The following is an 8458-nucleotide window of genomic DNA, read 5'->3' as shown; positions in this document are numbered from 1 at the left end:
CTTTTCAGCCTCAGGTAATTGCTTCTGGAGGTCCCTAAGTCCCTTGAGAGCCAGAGTTCTACAGTTCAAGAGACTAAGGGGCTGGAGTGGGAAGGTTAAAAGTCTGGCAGTGGTAGACAGAGGGACGGAGGAGGTAGGAGCTTGGAAGGGGAACAGATAAAGGTTCAAAGGAACTGAATTAAAGATTGAAAGTGGCAGAAGGCAGAGCTGAAGCAATGGGGTTGAAGAAGTCTGAGAGCCAGTTTGGGAAATCTTTCAAGAAGCCAGTGAAGTTTCAAGTTACTAGCAAAATTGTGTCAACTAAAAGAAGGTGGCCAGAGTTGGCAGAGCATATAGTCTGCAGGATTTTGAGAAAGGAATTTTAGTTGACTGAGGTTTCCATGGGGGGAGCAGGATCAAAAAGAATAGAGAATATTCCTGGCATAATTGAACTCTTTTTTTTTTTAATTTTTCTTTTAAACCAAAGGTGTAACCATGATACGTTTCTTGCCCAGTGTACACACAAGTTGATATGCTGAGATGCTGGGTTACAGCAGAGAAGGAGGTTTTTTCGTTGTTGTTTTTGAGATGGAGTCTCACTCTGTTGCCCAGGCTGGAGTGCAGTAACACAATCTCATCTTACTACAGCCCATGCCTCCCAGGTTCAAGCGATTCTCCTGCCTCAGCCTCCCATGTAGCTGGGATTACAGGCCTGCGCCACCACGCCCTGCGAATTTTTGTATTTTTAGTAGAGGCGGGGTATCACCATGTCGTCCAGGCTGGTCTCAAACTCCTGACCTCAAGTGATCCACCCACCTTGGCTTCCCAAAGTGCTGGGATTATTTGCGTGACCCACTGTGCCTGGCTGAGAAAGAGGTTTAATGGTAGGATAACAAAAAAAAAAAAAAAGAAATGGGAGAAAACCTCAAGTCTGTCTCCCTGAGGAATTTCAGGTTAGGGTTTTAAAGGGTTTTGGAGTGGGCCTTTAAAAGTGTGGAGATTGTTGACTGGTTGAAGAGTGCAGGGTGAAGTTATAGGACACGGAGATGAAACTATTCTTGGCCAGGCTCACGCCTATAATCCCAATGCTTTGGGAGCCCAAGGTGGGAGGATTGCCTGAGGGCAGGAGATCAAGACCAGCCTGGCTAACATAGGGAGACCCCATTTCTACAAAAAAAATGTAAAAATTAGCTGGGTGTGGTGGTATGCACCAGTAGCCCCAGCTAATAAGGAGGCTGAGGCTGGAGGATAACTTGAGCCCAGGAGTTTGAGGCTTTAGTGAGCTATGATCATGCCACTTCACTCCAGCCTGGGTGACAGAGCAAGACCCTATCTTAAAAAAAAAGAAAAAGAAAGTATATTCTTATGCTGATTTGGTTCTTCTCTGAGGGTCTTGAAACTGGTTGCCTTCAGCCTTTCCACTGGAATTCAGTATCTGAAAAATATCTTAAGTAGCCCTTAAACAAAAGCCTTATGATTCCAGTGTCAGAGATACTATCTGTAGGAAAAATGTAAATGCAAATAGCCAGTATCTAGTGCTACATGACTTTCAGCAAGAGGAAAGTGGGCCAAAGGGCAGCCTGATTAATTTTTAATTATAGCTATTTCTGTCCAGAACCTAGCATGCAATTCTTGTCACCCCTCAGGGGACATTTTCAAAGGTATATTTATCAAGTGACTTGACCAAAACCAATAAGCCATTAATGGCTTAACTGTGGTCGCAAGAGGTGTCTCCATAGAGGGTGCAAAGATACGGTCCTCCCAAGATCTAGAGCCACTCCCAGAGATAGCCAAAAGAGAATCCTCTGAGAGCTGGCAACAGTTGGTAGGACCGTAGCCACAAGCAGGATACAACCCCCATTTCTGTCCAGCCATATTATTGGGGGCTGCCAACCTTTTAGTTGGCTGCCTGCAAACACAGGCTTGATAACCTGTGTAATCAGACAGGTAGAAAGCCAAGCTAAGCTTTCAGGACACAAGATGAGACCAGCAGGAAAGCAAAAGCTGTCTCTGAGAGAGAAAGGATCAAGCCAGAGTCATAATCCAAAAAATCAATTTGTACAGATGTTTTTCTCCTGCTAATCAAAAGTTAGAACGTAAGGAACAAGGAAAAGTGTTTGCCTTCCTCTTCTCTATTAGGTCCTGCAGACAGATCCAGGAGAGTTGACTTTGGTAAGAATTCTTACCCTTAGCCAGCTTCTATCAGTTTTCCCAGGATCTCATTGGCAGGTTCCAGAGTGAGCAGGGTGCTCCAGAGATCCTATCCTCATTGCCAGAAACTCTAGGGGAGGAAAGATACTTTTCTCTGTATCCTTCATAGTTTCTCATTGTGGTGGACTCCTGTAACAAAAGATAGACTCACGAGAGAAAAAGTTTAATAGCTTGTACAGTGGTCCCCCTTATCTGAGGAGAATATGTTCCAAGAACCCTGGGGGATGCCTGAAACCACAGGTAGTACCAGACCCTATATATACATTTTTTTCTATAAATACATACCTATACTTCATTTATAAATTAGACACAGTAAGAAATTAACAACAATAAAATACAACAATTGTTACAATTTGCCAGCATCACTACTCTTGTGCTTTGGGGCCATTATCAAGTAAAACAAAGGTTACTTGAACAGAAGCACTTCAGTACTACAACAGTTGATCTGATAACCAAGATGGCTACTAAGTAACGTGTGGTGTATACAGCATGGATCTGCTGGACAAAGGAATGACTCGCATCTTGGGTGGGATGGAGCAGAATGGCGTGAGATTTCATCATACTATTCAGAATGGCATGCAATTTTAAACTTATGAATTGTTTATTTCTGGAATTTTCCATGCAATATTCTTGGACCATGGTTGACCACAGGTAACTGTCCCCAGGGAAAACAAAACTGCAGATAAGGGGGGACGATTGTATACCTCATGTATACATGGGAGATAACCATGGAAGGATGAGTAAATCTCCCCTTCTGTTGTGTTGATTGATTTTTTTTTGTAGTATACCATTTTGATTCTCTTCTCATTTCCTTTTATGTGTATTTTTTTTTAATAGAGGCAAGGTATCACTGTGTTACCCAGGCTGGCCTAGAGCTCCTGGGTTCAAGTGATCCTCCCTCCTCAGCCTCCTGAGTAGCTGAGAGTATAGGTGCATGCCACCTCACCTGGCTTCTTTTCATATGTGTCTTTTAGGGTTTTTTTTCTTAGTAGTTAACCTGGGGATTATGATGGGCATCTTAAGTTTACAGCAAACTAGTATGAATTAATACTAACCTAGCTTCAATAGTGTAGTATATACAAAAACTGCTTCCATACAGCTCTACCTCTTCTTATGTAGTTATTGTCCCAGAGTACATCTTTATTCATTGTGTGCCTATTTAGAGATGAAACCTTTCTCATATTTCTTAGTCTGAAATAGCCAATGAGACATTCTTAAGTTGAAAGCAATATAAATATCAGAGCGAGTTGCTTTTAGGTGTTCTATTGTTTTGTGGTAATATAAAAATCCCTTCTATGCATAAACGCATTTTCTTTTCATTGTCTGTATGTCAGAAGTTTGTTTTTTTGGTTTTTGTTTTTGTTTTTGAGACAGAGTTTCACTCTCTCACCCAGGCTGCAGTGCAGTGGCACGATCTTGGTGGACCACAACCTCTGATTACTGGGTTCAAGCTATTCTCCTGTCTCAGTCACCTGAGTAGCTGGGATTACAGGCATGCACCACCAGGCCCAGCTAATTTTTGAATTTTTAGTAGAGACAAAGTTTCACCATGTTGACCAGTCTGGTCTTGAACTCCTGACCTCAAGTGATCTGGCCGCCTTGGCCTCCCAAAGTGCTGGGATTATAGGCTTGAGCCACCGCACCCAGCCTATATGTCAGAAGTCTTTTTTTTTTTTTTTTTTAACATTTGGCAGATAGTAAGAAATTTTTATTAAGTACAAAGACATTTTTCGTTTGGTTGTTTATTTGTTTAAATCATTGGTGTGTGAATATCTTGTGAAAGCATTTTTAAAAGTGGTCATAAGAGTCTTCATAATGGCTAACATTATACCTAAAAGGGCAGTATGGAATTTGCCGGATTTTTAAAAGATAACACAAGTGAGAAGCAAGGACAGATTTTTTACAATCAGGCCTACGTAATGAATTACACTTTTGCCCTAAGACACAAGCACCAGTTCAGACTGTGGAGTTAGCATCTTTAAAAGGTTTATTTCTAATTCCTCTTTGAGTTAAGGATTATCAGACAGAGAGATAACTGTAGGCACATTTTTCTCTATCTTTCAAACATTAAATTTTTAACATAATTTATATAATGTTCAGGAATTTCAAGTATCCTACTTAAACAATATGGTTTTGCATACGATTGTTTTAAGAGGAAATTAGATATAAACAAGTCAAATGTTTTAACCAAAGGTAAGAGTAATATGAAAACTTCAAGCCTCTTTGAATGCACGCGGCTTATATCAGCCTTTTCACCCTAGTCTTATGTAGGAATTAATAAATGGAGGGTCACTTCCTTTGCAATTAAAGGGAACAAGAAAATATTATTTCAAACCAGTATATATAATTCCTACCTAAAACAGATCATTAGATTCCGTCATCTGGGAATGACTATTTTGGGGATATCAGGCTCTAGTATAACACTAAAACATTCTGCTAATTTAATTTCCAATTTATTTTCTAAAGCATGCCATTAAAATGTGCTTTTTATTTTTTATTTATTTTTTTTGAGACAGAGTCTTGCTCTGTCACCCAGGCTGCAGTGGAGTGGCACAATCTCGGCTCACTGCAACCTCCGCCTCCTGAGTTCAAGCAATTCTTCTGCCTCAGCCTCCTGAGTAGCTGGGATTACAGGTGCCTGCCACCATGCCTCACTAATTTTTGTGTTTTCAGTAGAGACGGGGTTTCACCATGTTGGCCACGCTGATCTTGAACTTCTGACTTCAAGTGATCTGCCCACCTTGGCCTCCCAAAGTGCTGGGATTACAAGCATGAGCCACTGCCCCTGGCCTACATGTGCTTTTTAGAAGAAAGGAGTGGGATGCAAGAAGCAATGATGACCAAAGTAATTGATGAAATATATTAATAATACCTAAATAAGCATTGACAAAAAATAAAAATTACTGATTTTGTTGGGGAAGATTACAATAAGAGTAGCTCTAAAATACTAGACAAGCTAAGATAGAAGATAAAAGTCTGGAATTAAATGTATTAAGGTCTTTGTTTTGTTCAAAAGGGGAATAAAGATACTAACTTTGGACTGTATGCATATTAAAATTTAAGGGTACCCAGAAATCCCACCCCTAAGTATTTACCAAGAGGAATTAAAACTAATTCACACAAAAGCCCATATGTAAATGTAAAACCTGAAACAACCCCCAGCTGGTGAATGGGTAAATAATGGTGCATCTGTGTAATGGAATACTACTACTTAGTAATATACAGGAATAAACTATTGATACATTCAATAACGTGAATACATCTTCAAATTATTCTAAGTGGAAGAAGCCAAAGTCAAAAGGCTACATACAATATAATTCCTACATTACCTTATGCAAAAGGCAAAACTAAGAGTGTAAAACAGATCAGTAATTAGTATGGGTTGGGGTGAAAGGAGGAATATATAGAGGGGTACTAAGAGGGAATTTGAGGCATGAGGAAACTCTTCTGTATCTTAACTGTGGTAGTGTTTACACAGCTCTGCATTTGTCAAAACTCAGAACTGTACACCAAAAATGAATTATACTGTATATAAATTTTAAAATATATTTTAAGGGTGACTCTAAAAGAAGTAGAATGTGTAACATCCAAACCAGTAGAAGGGGGAAACATGATCAGTGAAACAGGGGAAGAAGGAAAGAAACGTAGAAAAAGCAAAGTTAATACAAAGCACAAAAATAATAATACCTGTAGTAGAGATAGTTTCAATATAACTAATCAAAAGGCCCCATACAAATCAGAAAGATTATCCACAGACTGGGAGAAGGCATTCATAGTGCATGTAACCAACACAGGATTAATATTCAGAAAATATAAGTAGGTTTCATAAGTCAATAAGAAAAACAGGTAAATTCAAAAATGAGCAAAGAATATGAGTAGGGAATTCACAGAAAAGGAAATCCAAATGATCAATATATTTATAAGATCAATCTCACTATAATCAGAGGAATGCAGAATAAAACTGTAAGGTATTATACTTCACATGCATCAGATTACCAAAAATGGAAAAGTCTTATAGCATTAAATGATGGTGGTGATGAGCAATGTAATCTCATTCATGGTAGGAATATAAATTGGCACAACTACTTTGAAAAGCAATAGTAATATTTAGTAAGATCAAAGCTGCCCACATCTTATGACTGAGTAATTCTAATCTTAGATAGGATATATATCCCACACCTTGTTAAGAGAAATCTATGAAAATGTTTATTTCTGTATTATCTGTAATGGGTTAAAAAAAAAAAAAAAGGAACAAGCTATGTGTGTTCAACAGCATGGATGAATTGTTTACATTTATAAAATACAGCGTTATATAACAGTTTAATGAATTAGTACTATATGTATCAACACAGATAAATGTCTAATTTTAGTATATGTGCTGTCAAAGTGAGCACAACACAGATAAATGTCTAAAACAATGGTGTGCAAAACAGGAAAATACATCCACTATGATAACATTTATTTAAATTTTTAAAAATGTATTAAAACTAAATTACTTTTTAAAAAATTTAAAAATGTTTATAATATTTGAGGACACATATTTACCTATTATCAACAAAGTGAAAAGACAACCCACAGAATGGGAAAAAATATTTGCAAACTGCCCATGTGACCAAGGATTAATAACCAGAATATATAAGAAGCTCAAACAACTCTATAAGAATAAATATAATCTACCAAAATAACGGGCAAAAGATTTGAATAGACATTCCTCACAAGAAGACATACAAATGGCAAAAAGGCATATGAAAAGGTGCTTAACATATACTGATCATCTGAAAAATGCAAATCAAAACTACGATGGTATATCATCTCACCCCAGTTAAAATAGCTTATATCCAAAAGACAGGCAATAACAAATGCTGACAAGGATGTGGACAAAAGGAAACCTTTGTACACTCTTGGGAGTGTCAATTAGTACAGTCACTATGGAGAACAGTTTGGAGGTTTCTCAAATAGCTAAAAATTAAGCTACTATATGATCCAGCAATTCCACTGCTGGGTATATGCCCAAAAGAAGGAAATCAGTATATTAAAGAGAGATCTGCACTCCTGTTTCTTGCAGCAATGTTTACAATAGCTAAGATTTGGAAGTAACCTAAGTGTCCATCAACAGATGACTGGATAAAGAAAATGTGGTACATATACATAATGGAATACTATTTAGCCATGAAAAAGAATGAGATCCTGTCATTCGCAATCACATGGATGGAACTGGAGGTCATTATGTTAAGTGAAATAACCCAGGCCCTTAAAGACTAACGTCACATGTTCTCAGTTATTTGTGGGGTCTAAAAATAAAAACAATTGAACTCATGGACATGAAGAGTAGGATAATTACCAGAGGCTGGGAAGGGTAGCAAGAGCCTGGTGGGGAAGTGGAGATGGTTAATGGGACCAAAAAAAAATAGAATGAATAAAACCTACTATTTGATAGCACGATAGAAGAACTATAGTCACTAATAATTGTATATTTTAAAATAACTCAGAGTGTAACTGGATTGTTTGTAACTCAATGGATAAATGCTTGAAGGGATGGATACCCCATTATCCATGGTGTGCTTATTTCTCATTGCATGCCAATATCAACGCATCTCATGTACCCATAAATATATACGCCTACTATGTACCCACAAACGTTTAAAAAAGAATAAAAGGAATACTGTAAACAACTTTATGCTCATGAATTCAACAACATAGAAGAAATGAACCAATTCTTCAAACTATAAGTTACAAACCACAAAATCACGAATGGTCAAAACTGAACCAATATAAAATAGATAATTAGAATTTTCCTATAACCATTAAATAAATTGAATCGATAACTATAAAGCTCTCAAAAAGTTTAATCTCCAGGCCCATGTTGTTTTACTGATAATTTAACCAAACATTTGAAAAAGATTTTACACAATATCTTCCAGAAAGTAAGAAAAGGAAACACTTCCAAACTCATTTTATAAGGCCATTGTTAACCTGATACAAAATTCTGAGACAGTATAGGAAGGAAGGAAGGAAGGAAGGAAGGAAGGAAGGAAGGAAGGAAGGAAGGAAGGATGGAAGGGAGGGAGGGAGGGAGGGAGGGAAGGGAAGGAGGGAAGGGGAAAGGGAGGGAGGGGAAGAAGGGAGGAGAAGGGAAGGGAAAGAGGGAAGACAAGGGAAGGGGGAGAGAAGGAAGGAAGGGAGGGAGGGAGGGAGGGAGGAAGGGAGAAAGGGAGGGAGGGAGGGAGGGGGAAGGAAAGGAGGGAGGAGAAGGGAAAGGGAAGGAGGG

Source organism: Sapajus apella, unplaced genomic scaffold (assembly GCF_009761245.1).
Source record: "Sapajus apella isolate SASKATOON/1434 unplaced genomic scaffold, GSC_monkey_1.0 scaffold102, whole genome shotgun sequence".
NCBI lineage: Eukaryota > Metazoa > Chordata > Mammalia > Primates > Cebidae > Sapajus > Sapajus apella.
This window is presented reverse-complemented; position numbering follows the sequence as displayed.